We start from the raw sequence: 11,272 nt of genomic DNA on the forward strand, positions 1-11,272 counted from the left end.
GCACTTCCGGTCTCCGAGAAATCCGTGAATGAGAGCGGACGCCGCGCTGGGAGGGATGGGGCGCGCCCGCCCTCCGCCCGAAGGCCTGGATGACCTGCAGGTGTCCTGGAGGACAGCCCTGAGACCTCGCCCCCGGCCCTGGCGCCCCGAGAGGGACGGGTGGGTCCGGGGGGGGGGGCCACTCGCAGTCCACAGACCGCTCCCTGTCGCGCCCCCGTCCCCACTCAGGGTCCCGGCCGCTGGAGCCCCCCGCGAAGCTCGCCCGAGGACGGCGTCTCCCTGCAGCCGCAGCACTCTCCCCGGATCCCTCCGCCCTCTGCGCAGCCCCGGCTGCCCACCCCAGCAGACTCCCGGCCTGGACGGCAGGAGCCCCTCCACCGCCCGGGGGCGGTTAAGGAGCGGGAACGGCGGCTCCCTGGCTCCGAGGTCGGAGGCCTTTCCAGCCGCCCGTTGCTAGGCAGGGTGCTGTCTCCTGGCAACGCAGAGGCGGGGAATTGGCCGACAGACAGACACACTCTGAGCCAATAGCCGTGGGCTCCCTGGCCAATGGGAAACGTGAGCGGTCTGTTACCAAGGAAAATCCGGTCTCTAAGTAACGGACAGGCTCGGGACGGAATCCAGAAGTTACTAGCTGAGCGGTCATAAAGAGTAAAAAAGCATTTTCTGTAAACCAGATTTAAAATTTGGCTTGCCTTCCTAAGCCCATTAGGCCCTCGGTGCACCCCGGCCTCACCACCTGCCGCTGCCTCTCTGGCCGGCACCTGTGCCCAGGCCACCTCGACCCAGACCTGGGGTACCTCCGGGACCACGCTAGTCCCCAGGACCGGGTACCCCCAGGACCCGGCTCCTCTCAGGACCCAACTACCCCAGGACCCGGCTACTCCAGGACCTGGGTACCCCTAGGACCGGATACCCCCAGGATCCAGGAACTCCCAGGAATCCGGGGTACCCCCAGGATCCGACTACCCCAGGACCTGGCTACTCCCAGGACTAGCTACCCCCAGGACCAGCTACCCCCAGGACGCAGCTACCCCATGACCTGGCTACTTCAAGACCCAACTACCCCCAGGACCGGGTACCCCAGGACCTGGCTACCGCAGGACCGGGGTACCCCCAGGGTTGGCTACTCCAGAACCCCGCTATCCCCAGGACCTGGCTACCCTCAGGACAGGTGGGCAGGCGCTGCAAGGAGAGGGTAGCAGCGACCTTGGCACGGCCTGCTGAAATCAGTGCTCTTATGTATCTCTGCTTCGTTTTAGCTTTCATTAGGTTCCTGGGAAAGAAGTGCCTCAGTCCCACGGGTTAGAAGTTAAGGGGGTGGTCGGTAATGAATCTGGCAGCTGGCAGGATGGGGGCCGTTGTCAGAGGTGAGAGCTCTATCAGCCAGTAGTGGGTCTGGTCAGGGACCAGACTTTTCACTTAGTGGCTGAGTCCAGTGAGGGTGTGAAGCTGGGTCTCACCTGCTGTGAGGACATGTCAGTGGTGGGGCCTGTGAGATCGCTAACAGGAGACCACCGCCAAAGTGATCCCCCTTTCCTACCTGATCCTGGAGAAAAGCCCATTCATCTTTCAAGATTCACAAAAGCCACCGGTGACGTAAAGATAACCCGATGAAAGAAACCCAGAGTGATTTTATCTCCAGCCCAATCTCCTTTAATTGTAAATACTCCAGAATTCTCCCTTTACTTTTTATTGAAATGTAACATATATACAGAAAAGTGCACATGTATGTACATTTGATGATTTCCTACAAACAAAACACTCCCCTGTAACCACCACCCAGTTAAAGAAACCTAACCTTAGCAGAACACTTCCTGCATCCTTTGTCTTTTCCCCCACCCAAGAGTCACCAGTGTCCTGATTTCTCACACCATAGATGAGCTGTGCCTTCTTGAGCATTATATAAATGGAATTGTACAGTATAATTTTTTTTGTAACATGCTTATTTAACTTAATCATATGCTGTGGGATTTATCCATAATGTGCATTTAGTCGTAGATGATTTATTCACATTGCTGAATTCTTCTGTGTGTATATCCCATTATTTTTTTTTACTGTTGATAGACCCCATATTTGCCTACTATGAATAGTACTATAGAATATGAATATTATAATACATATATACTAAGTATACCTCTTAAGAAGGGGAGACAGGAAAAAGATACGTATGCTTACTTATTTTTATCTTTGCAAAACAGTAGAAAGATAGCCAGAAACCAATGAAATAGGTTTCCTACATGAGGTGACTGTGAATGTAGTAGAAAGGTAAGAGAAAGAATAATCTGAGTATACTTTTTTTTTAGTGTTTATTTACTTTTGAGAGAGAGACAGAGTGTGAGTGGGGGAGGGGCAGAGAGAGCAGGAGACACAGAATCCAAAGCAGGCAGGATCCAGTCTCTGAGCTGTCAGCAGATAGCCCGATGTGGGGCTCGAACACATGAACCATAAGATCATGCCCTGAGCCGAAGTTGGACGCTTAACCGACTGAGCCGCCCAGGAGCCCCTACTTTTGAACAGTTTTAACTTGAGAACTTTTTATATATTTCTTATACATTTATACAAATACTAATATTTGTATATTAAATAAACAATGTATATTAATATTATACAAATATTAATATTCATATATTACATAAACAAATTTGGGTTTAAAACATTTAAAATTGAATACAAAAATAAAAGCACCAAATAAATAAATAAAAGCACAGACTTCACTGTATTTCAAACAAATGCTATAATCACAGAAAAGAAATACACAAACACGAAGAAGCCGTCCAAGTAGATTGAAATACAGTACCTTTGTTATGACTGGGAAGAATTCCTAAAGCCAGGCTTATTTTTGGTTGTTTTTGAAGTAGCATGGGCATAGAAATTCTAAGATTACTTTTGTGTTATATAACTGAACACATGATTAAATAACTAAGTAATGATTAATATTAGCGGGAACTAGGATTTTCCCTGTGGGAGGAAGCAGATACAGACCCTGAAGAGAGAAGGGGAGGCCAGTCCCATGAGGTTAGATTAGGGTTAGAATATTAACGTGCATTCATAATGTACATCTATATGTGCATGCGTGTCTATGTCTTAGCTCCGTCCATTAAAATGGCCTTGTTCTAGGGGTTTCTGGGTGGCTCGGTAGGTTAAGTGTCCAACTCTTTTTTTAAAGTAATTATTTTTAATGCTTATGTATTTTTGAGAGAGAGAGAGAGTCAGAGCACGAGCAGGAGAAGGGCAGAAAAAGAGGGAGACACAGAATCGGAAGCAGGCTCCAGGGTTCAAGCTGTCAGCACAGAGCCCGATGCGGGGCTCGAACTCACGAGCTGTGAGATCATGACCTGAGCCGAAGTCAGATGCCCAACCAGCAGAGCCACCCAGGTGCCCCAGTGTCCAACTCTTGATCCCAGTTCAGGTCTTGATCTCAGGGTCATGAGTTAAAGCCCTACATTGGGCTCCACACTGGGCATGAAGCTTACTTATATTAATAATAATGGTAACAATAATAGTAATAAAATGGCTTAGCAGTAATGACATCTCAGGAGCAGTGAACACACCCGCATCCACACTGAGGTGTCTAAACCCCACTCTGCGCCAACAGGAACGAGGCTCCCTTGGGGAAGGGACTGACTGAAGTAGGGACTGTATGGGACTGAGGCAGGGCAGGATCTGCTGGCACAGTCCCTCACAGATGTTTTTCTGGAGTCTTTACAGGCTAACCTCCATCGCTCGCTCCCAACTCTGGGCCCTGTCCCTTCCACTAAGAGAACAAGGGATTGAGTCCTTCCCACCTGGAGTCTCCTTTGTCCCTTCTCCTCCTCCCGTACCTGCCCGCAAACCCCTAGTCTCCTATCCGAAGGTAGGCCACGTCACCGGCCTCACCCCGGCACCAGAGGTATTTAAATGGTTCCTCTGCCCTCTTGTTGGACGGGAACCGCAGCCCGGGGGCGCCCCCACACTGAGCGGGGGCCAGGCAAGGAGAAAGGGCCTCCCCAGACTTCAGGCAGGTGACGCAACCCTCCTCAGGCCCCGCGGTGTGCCTCGGGGACCCGCAGCTTCGGAGACTGGTGCTGGCCCCAGATACCTCCCGTGTGGCTGTGTCGCTGTGCAAGCTGTCTGCTGACAGCCGGCCCGCTGCCCCCACCTCAAGCCCGAGATGTGTCGCTGTGAGTGAGGGGACCATGGGAGGTCACCTGCTCAGTGACTGCAGAGCAAAAGGACCTAGGGACCCAGAGCGCCACTCCACAGACGGGGGCTCCTTCCCCTTCTCGGTCCTCACAGTGCCGCTCGGGCTGAAGGCAGACGCCCGCATGGGCAGCCATCCCTGGCCCCTGTGCTAGGCCGCTTCCTGGAGGGAGCGGCCGTCCTTCCGTGTTCACTGCTTCCCTGTGGTTTGCCCCCCTCCCCCCGGGGGCAAGGAAGCCTCAGCAGGGTACCATGTCTGGGGGCCTCAGGTGGCCGGCCAAAGGCACGGCCTTCTAGATGCTACAGACGCCGGCATCCTCCCTGTAGTGCCCACATTCCCCTGTGCCTTCCGCCCCGAGCTGTCGGGCTGCCTGGACACGCTGTCCTTCAGGTCACCGGAGAAGGACAGCACGGACCAGGCCCTGCCGAGCAAGTGCATACCCCGCACCTCCTTCCATAGCTCCTTTGGGTCAGCCCGTCTTCCAGCACGCGGGGAAGGAGAGCATCACCCACCTTGCTGGGCTCCGTGCAGAGGGGCCCCGGCGATAAGGGCCGGGCAGTTCTGCCTGCCTCTCCACCTCACTTGAGTGGGCCCCGCGGCTGGAAAGGTGGAGGAGGAATGGGCGTGGGGTCCAGCCACTGCTCCTCTAATGAGGGGCACAAGTAGCCTGTCTTCATCCCCCAGCCTGAGTCAGAAGGGTAGGAGGGGAGGCCGCCTTCCCAACCAGAGCTCCCCTGACATCCCACCGGTGGGTGGGGGGCGGTTCCGGCCTTCTCAAGGGCCCGGCTCGGGACCCAGGCACCGAGACCCTGTGCTCGGTTTCTTGTAGCCCCTGCGTCCGGGCGCCTCCCCTGGTCCTTCAGACAAGGGCGGTGCGTCTTGGCTCCAGAACCAGCCTGCTGTCCCCGCCTCGGTACTCAGGGCTTTCAACACACACTTGTTTCTTTAAAACGTTTAAAACGTGGATGGCTCTGTTGGAAGAGCATGCAACTCTTGGCCTTGATCTCAGGGTTGTGAGTTCGAACCCCACTTTGGGTGTAGAGTAAGTATTTATTACTTCAATAAATAAAACTTTCCCCCCCCCCAAAAAAATGGGGCGCCTGGGAGGCTCAGTCGGTTGAGCGTTTGACTTCAGCTCAGGTCATGATCTCACAGTCCGCGGGTTCGAGCCCCGCGTCGTGCTCTGTGCTGACAGCTCAGAGCCTGGAGCCTACTTCCGATTCTGTATCTCCCTCTCTCTGCCCCATCCGCACTCATGCTCTGTCTCTCACTCTCAAAAAATAAACATAAAAAAATTTTTTTAAATAATAAAAATAAAAATAAAACGTGAGAACACAGCAAAGTTTTGACAGTAAACTATTGTGGCTATGCTTGTGTACGTGCAGATATACCATTTTTTAAATTGTTTTTTAAAGTTTATCTATTTATTCTGAGGGGGGCGGGGGAGGAGGGGCAGAAAGAGAGGGAGCGAGAGAATCCCAGTGTGGCAACAGGGAGCCTGAGGTGGGGCTCGAACTCATAAACCCGTGAGATCACCACCTGAGCCGAAATCAAGAGTCAGGCACTTAACTGACTGAGCCTGCCAGATGCCCCCAGACATACTCTTTTTATATATGTGCTAGTGACCCCCAGCCGAAATCAGGCTCAGGGCACCAGGCAGCTCCTGCATTTCAGGGGCCACGTTTCCCCTCCTGACTCATTTCAGCAGGCAGGGAGTGGGGGTCTGCAGCCCAGCTGCTGAAATCGTGGCGATACCTGCTTTCAAGTCTGATTCCAGGAGCAGCAGAGGGGAGGAAAGACCTACCAGAAGACCGTGGAGCCCTGGGGAGCCTGCCCGGGGGAGGGGAGGACAGCCTGGGCTGGTGGCGAGAGGGAGCTTCTGCAGACAGAGGGCCAGGGTACAGGCAACCAGGGAGCTCCGGCCATTCCCCTCAGGGCCCCCTGACTGTGCCCTGATTTCTGGCCCTGACCCTGCCCTCCATCAGGAACGGGTGTCCTACTTAAACGTCGGCCCCGAGGGGCTCAGGGCTGGGACGTGCCCAGCCTCTCTCACGGCCCGGTGACGACTGGGAGAGGCCAAGGGCAGGAAAGGCAAGCAGGCTGACATTCGTGCGCCACAGAGCTCCCCTTTAGCACCTTCGAGAACATCCAACAGGGTGCACATAAAACGTAAAAAATAGCAGTTTCTAACACACAGGGATGCCCGGGTGGCCCAGTCGGTTGAGCATCTGACTTCGGCTCAGGTCATGATCTCGTGGTTCATGCGTTCAAGCCCGTGTCAGGTTCTGTGCTGACAGCTCGGAGCCCGGAGCCTGATTCGGATTCTGTGTCTCCCTCTCTCTCTGCCCCTCCCCTTCTCACACTCGTTCTCTCTCCTTTCCTCTCTCTCTCTCAAAAATAAATAAACATTTAAAAAATTAAAAATAATAAGTTTCTAACACACAAAGCATTTTGTACAAAATGTTCATGGCACCGAGAAAGCCATTCGATTGAGAACACAATGACTTTGGCTCTTACTCTGAAAATCAGTGTGCAAACTATTCACGATGTAATAGTAAAATGCCACGAGGCACACCGGATCAGCGGGATAAGGTGTGTGCGCGTGCACATGTGTGCTTGTGGCACCTTCACTGCACACACCTGTGTCCCAGGCTGACTACTGAGTCACGCTCACCTGAGCGGCTTGGGCTGGTCGTCCCAGGGAAAAATTCTCTCGGGCTCACACTGTGTCTCCAGAAAGCGACTCTCGGGGCGCCTGGGTGGCTCAGTCGGTTAAGCGGCCGACTTCGGCTCAGGTCATGATCTCACGGTTCGTGAGTTCAAGCCCCACGTCGGGCTCTGTGCTGACAGCTCAGAGCCTGGAGCCTGTTTCAGATTCTGTGTCTCCCTCTCTCTCTGACCCTCCCCCATTCATGCTCTGTCTCTCTCTGTCTCAAAAATAAATAAACGTTAAAAAAAATTTAAAAAAAAAGAAAAAGTTAAATTAAAAAGAAAAAGAAATGAGAATGTTGTAAAGACAGAAATAGGGGCGCCTGGGTGGCTCAGTCAGTTAAGCAGCCGACTTCGGCTCAGGTCACGATCTCGCGGTCCGTGAGTTCAAGCCCCACGTCGGGCTCTGTGCTGACAGCTCAGAGCCTGGAGCCTGTTTCTGTTTCGGATTCTGTGTCTCCCTCTCTCTGACCCTCCCCCATTCATGCTCTGTCTCTCTCTGTCTCAAAAATAAATAAACATTAAAAAAAAAAAAAAAGAAAAAAAGAAAGCGACTCTCATTCTCTGGAACATTTGGAACCCAGGGCATTTTTCTCCCTCAGGAGGTCATAGCCTTCTACTTCCCGATGTTCCTCGTCTACCTCTCTGATTCAACTTAAGAAGAATAACAAGGGAGCACCTGGGGGGCTCACTCCTTTGAACGTCTGACTCCGGATTTTGACTCAGGTCATGATCCTGGTGTTGTGGGATCGAGCCCCGTGTAGCCCTGCATCAAGCCCCGAGTCAGGCTCAGCAGTGGGCATGCAGCCTGCTTGGGATTCTCTCTCTGTCTCCCCTGCTCTCTCTCTTGCTCTCTCTCTCTCTCTCAAATAAAAATTAAAAAAAATTAGGGGCACCTGGGCGGCTCAGTCAGTTGAGCGTCCAACTTTGGCTCAGGTCATGATCTCACAGTCTGTGGGTTCAAGCCCCACGCCGAGCTCTGTGCTGACAGCTGGAGTCTGGAGACTGCTTCTGATTCTGTGTCTTCCTCTCTCTCTGCCACTACCCCTCTTGTGTTCTGTCTCCCTCTCTTTCTCTCTCAAAAATAAACATTAAACAAATTAAAATTAAAATTAAAAAATTAAAAAGAAGAATATAACTTTGGATATAAGCTTTGTTTTAAATTTTAAATTTTACTTTTTTTAAAGTTTTCATTTGAGAGAGACAATGCAAGCAGGGGAGGGGCAGAGAGAGAAGGGGACAGAGACTCCAAAGCAGGTTCCACACTGACAGCATGGAGCCCCACTCAGAGTTCAAACCCATGAACCGTGAAATCGTGACCTAAGCCAAAGTCGGATGCTCAACCGACTGAGCCACCCAGGTACCCTTAAGATTCAATAATCACGCTTACTAGCACTAATTAATATGATTGTTAAATTAAAAATTTTAACGTGTATTTTAATATAATTTATATTTATCATATATACAATTTATAATACATATAAAATTTAATATACTTTTAAATATAAATCTTATTATATCCTAAGCCAATTTTAGAATAATCCTATTACAGCAGAAATTGTAGAACCAGGCAAATGGAATAAAAGCATACGTGTATTTCTTTCTGTTGACTTACTTTGCTGTTTCAAGGGAAAATGTGCATGTTCTCAGACCCTGCCACTGTGGGGAATAAGCTTAGGAACTCCCTGAGCCTGCACTCATGGGTTAACAAGGCATAAAGAATTACAAAGCCAGAGGAAGCTCACACCCAAGTTTGGGTAACAAGATTAGGTAAATAGGTATAGAGAGAACAGCCAAGGCCCTAAGATAGAGAGGGCAGGGCCAAAGCCCCAGGATAGGGAGGGCGGGGCAAAGGCCCCAGTGCAGAGGTATATGAGGCAAACAAGATTAGGTATTCAGGGCGAAAGCGCCCCCCAATTTAGTACTGTAGCAGAAAGCTGCTTTCACAGGAAGGAAGGACCAAATTAGGTAAACAGGTAAACAGGGCTATAGACCACTGCGGGCAAAAGTTGCCCAAAGTGGAGCTAATTAGCAAAAGAAAGGTGCTCTGGTGACCCTGAGGTAGCACGCTCTGTCTTTCTTGTCCCCTAGGCTGGTAAGATACACAGATGCAGCGCCTAAGTCTGCTGCTCAGCGCCAGGATTTTGTTTTGTGTTGACCCAAACCCCTAACACCGTGTATCTTCAAAACCCTCTTTCCTTCATGCCCATGAGTTAATATTCACAGATTTATTGTCTCTTTGTGCACGTCCATCACCATGTTTGTAAGCCTTCTGATCCTAATTAAAACGGAGCAAGGACCCTTAGTCGGGGCTGTTGTCTCCTCCTGGACATTAGCCATCTCTCGCATTTTAATCCTGCGTCCTGCTTTCGTGCTGGACAAGAAAGATCTCTAGACTCAGAGTCTACAACACGCCACATAGAGAAAAAAGTCATTTATGCTTTAAATTCTAACTCAGGGTCTGTCTTCCCACAACTCTTCATGATGAGCTCAGTCACCCACAACAAACGAACCTGCTCTTTGCCAGGGCCACAGAGTAAAGGCAGACTTGTGGCCCATACAGGTCAGCTGAGTTCTCTGCAGCCATCATTGCTCCGGAGTGGACCCCGAAACCAAGGGCACAGCTGAGTGGATGACCTTGATGTACCACACTGTTTCACTGTTCCTGACCAATTCATCAACCAGCTTTATAAAACTATTATTCGATCACCCGTTTATCAACTGCGTAGTAGAATTTCTTTGTCCTATCTTTGTGGTAAATGTTCTAACTGGATAAGCGCATGCACAAAGGAAAGTTTTCCAAAACAATTAATGCTGCACAACTGTGCAAAGGAAAAGTGTACATGGAAGTGTCACACACTATTTAAAACTTGAAAATCAACAGTATTAGTACTTACGAACATTTTGTAAGATTCAGGCCACATGTTTTAGATTAAAAGAGTCTAGTAGACACTAACTGGAATAATCGAATAAAGTATTTCTTTTTTCAAGGGAAGAATACATTCACAGTGTGCGATTGTGTGAATTACTTAAAATTTGAAAATAAGGATTTAATATTTAAAAAATCTTAATAAATATGGGGTGTATAATACTTTTATTTTGTGGAAATAAAAGGATGTTAATATGTAACTTGACAGTATCCATTCTTTTTCAAGTGTTCACTAATTTATTTAATCAAAAGTTTGAATATTATAGACGAATCTGTCCTATCATAACATAGAACTTCCTGTGATCTGAAGATGCACCCAGTGTGTTCAACAAAGAGTAATCTCAGAATGGCTGATTTCAAGAGGTTGTGAATGTCTTATGCTCTGTTTTGTTCTAATTTTTTTTAACGTTTATTTATTTTTGAGACAGAGAGAGACAGAGCATGAATGGGGGAGGGTCAGAGAGAGAGGGAGACACAGAATCCGAAACAGGCTCCAGGCTCTGAGCGGTCAGCACAGAGCCCGACGCGGGGCTCGAACTCACAGACCGCGAGATCATGACCTGAGCTGAAGTCGGACGCTTAACCGACTGAGCCACCAGGCGCCCCTGTTCTAAATTGTCTATACTTGTAGGTGATGTGAGTGTGAGCCCTTATATGTAAATTGCTACTTAAGCTCCTATGCATACATGCACTCTAGTGATTATAAACTATGGCGACCAAAATTAAAATGTGAAATTCAGCGGATAGCTCTGAAATATCTTCATGTGCTTATTTACAAACAGGGAAACTGTGGGTTACTAAAGATGCCTTCATAATCTCTGTTCCCAAAAGACACTCAGATTAAAACAATTACCAAACACGGTGAACGTACACTCTAGAAATCCATAAATGTCAGCCTCTGTCCATCCTTATTGTGAAAACTGATTTCAAAAGCAGGAGACTATCTTCCTGATGGCTTTAGGAGTCTGGTACTACATCGCAAGTTCTAATTAATGCACAAGTTTCATATTGACAAAGCGTGGGGCCTCACCCCAGCTGACTCGAAGCCAGTGGTGGGTGATGGTCCAGTGAGACCAAAGAAAGGACCTAGAGAGAACGACGGGGAGATAGGCTTCCTGGGGGGACCTGTGTGCAGGGAGTCCGGCAGTGACCAAACGGACAAAGTATCGCCGCTGGGATCTACATGCAGCAAGCTGTTAGAGCAACTGACCCAACAACTACCTGGGCCCTTCCCCTCCTTGCATGGCCAGCGTGCAAGGACACCTTTGCTTACAAGGGAGACACTCCAGCTTGGTCACCCCCGGAGTCCCTGACCTGGAACGCTGAGCACGTTTTTCTACATGTCCTGCCTGATGGGAATATAGAGGGAGGTCAGGGTCTCTACATTCTCAAGGCAGTGATTGACAGGGGCACCACACCAGCGATCCAGCACACGGCACACACACACAACTTTG

This window comes from Panthera uncia (assembly GCF_023721935.1).
Source record: "Panthera uncia isolate 11264 chromosome D3 unlocalized genomic scaffold, Puncia_PCG_1.0 HiC_scaffold_9, whole genome shotgun sequence".
In the NCBI taxonomy this organism is placed as follows: domain Eukaryota; kingdom Metazoa; phylum Chordata; class Mammalia; order Carnivora; family Felidae; genus Panthera; species Panthera uncia.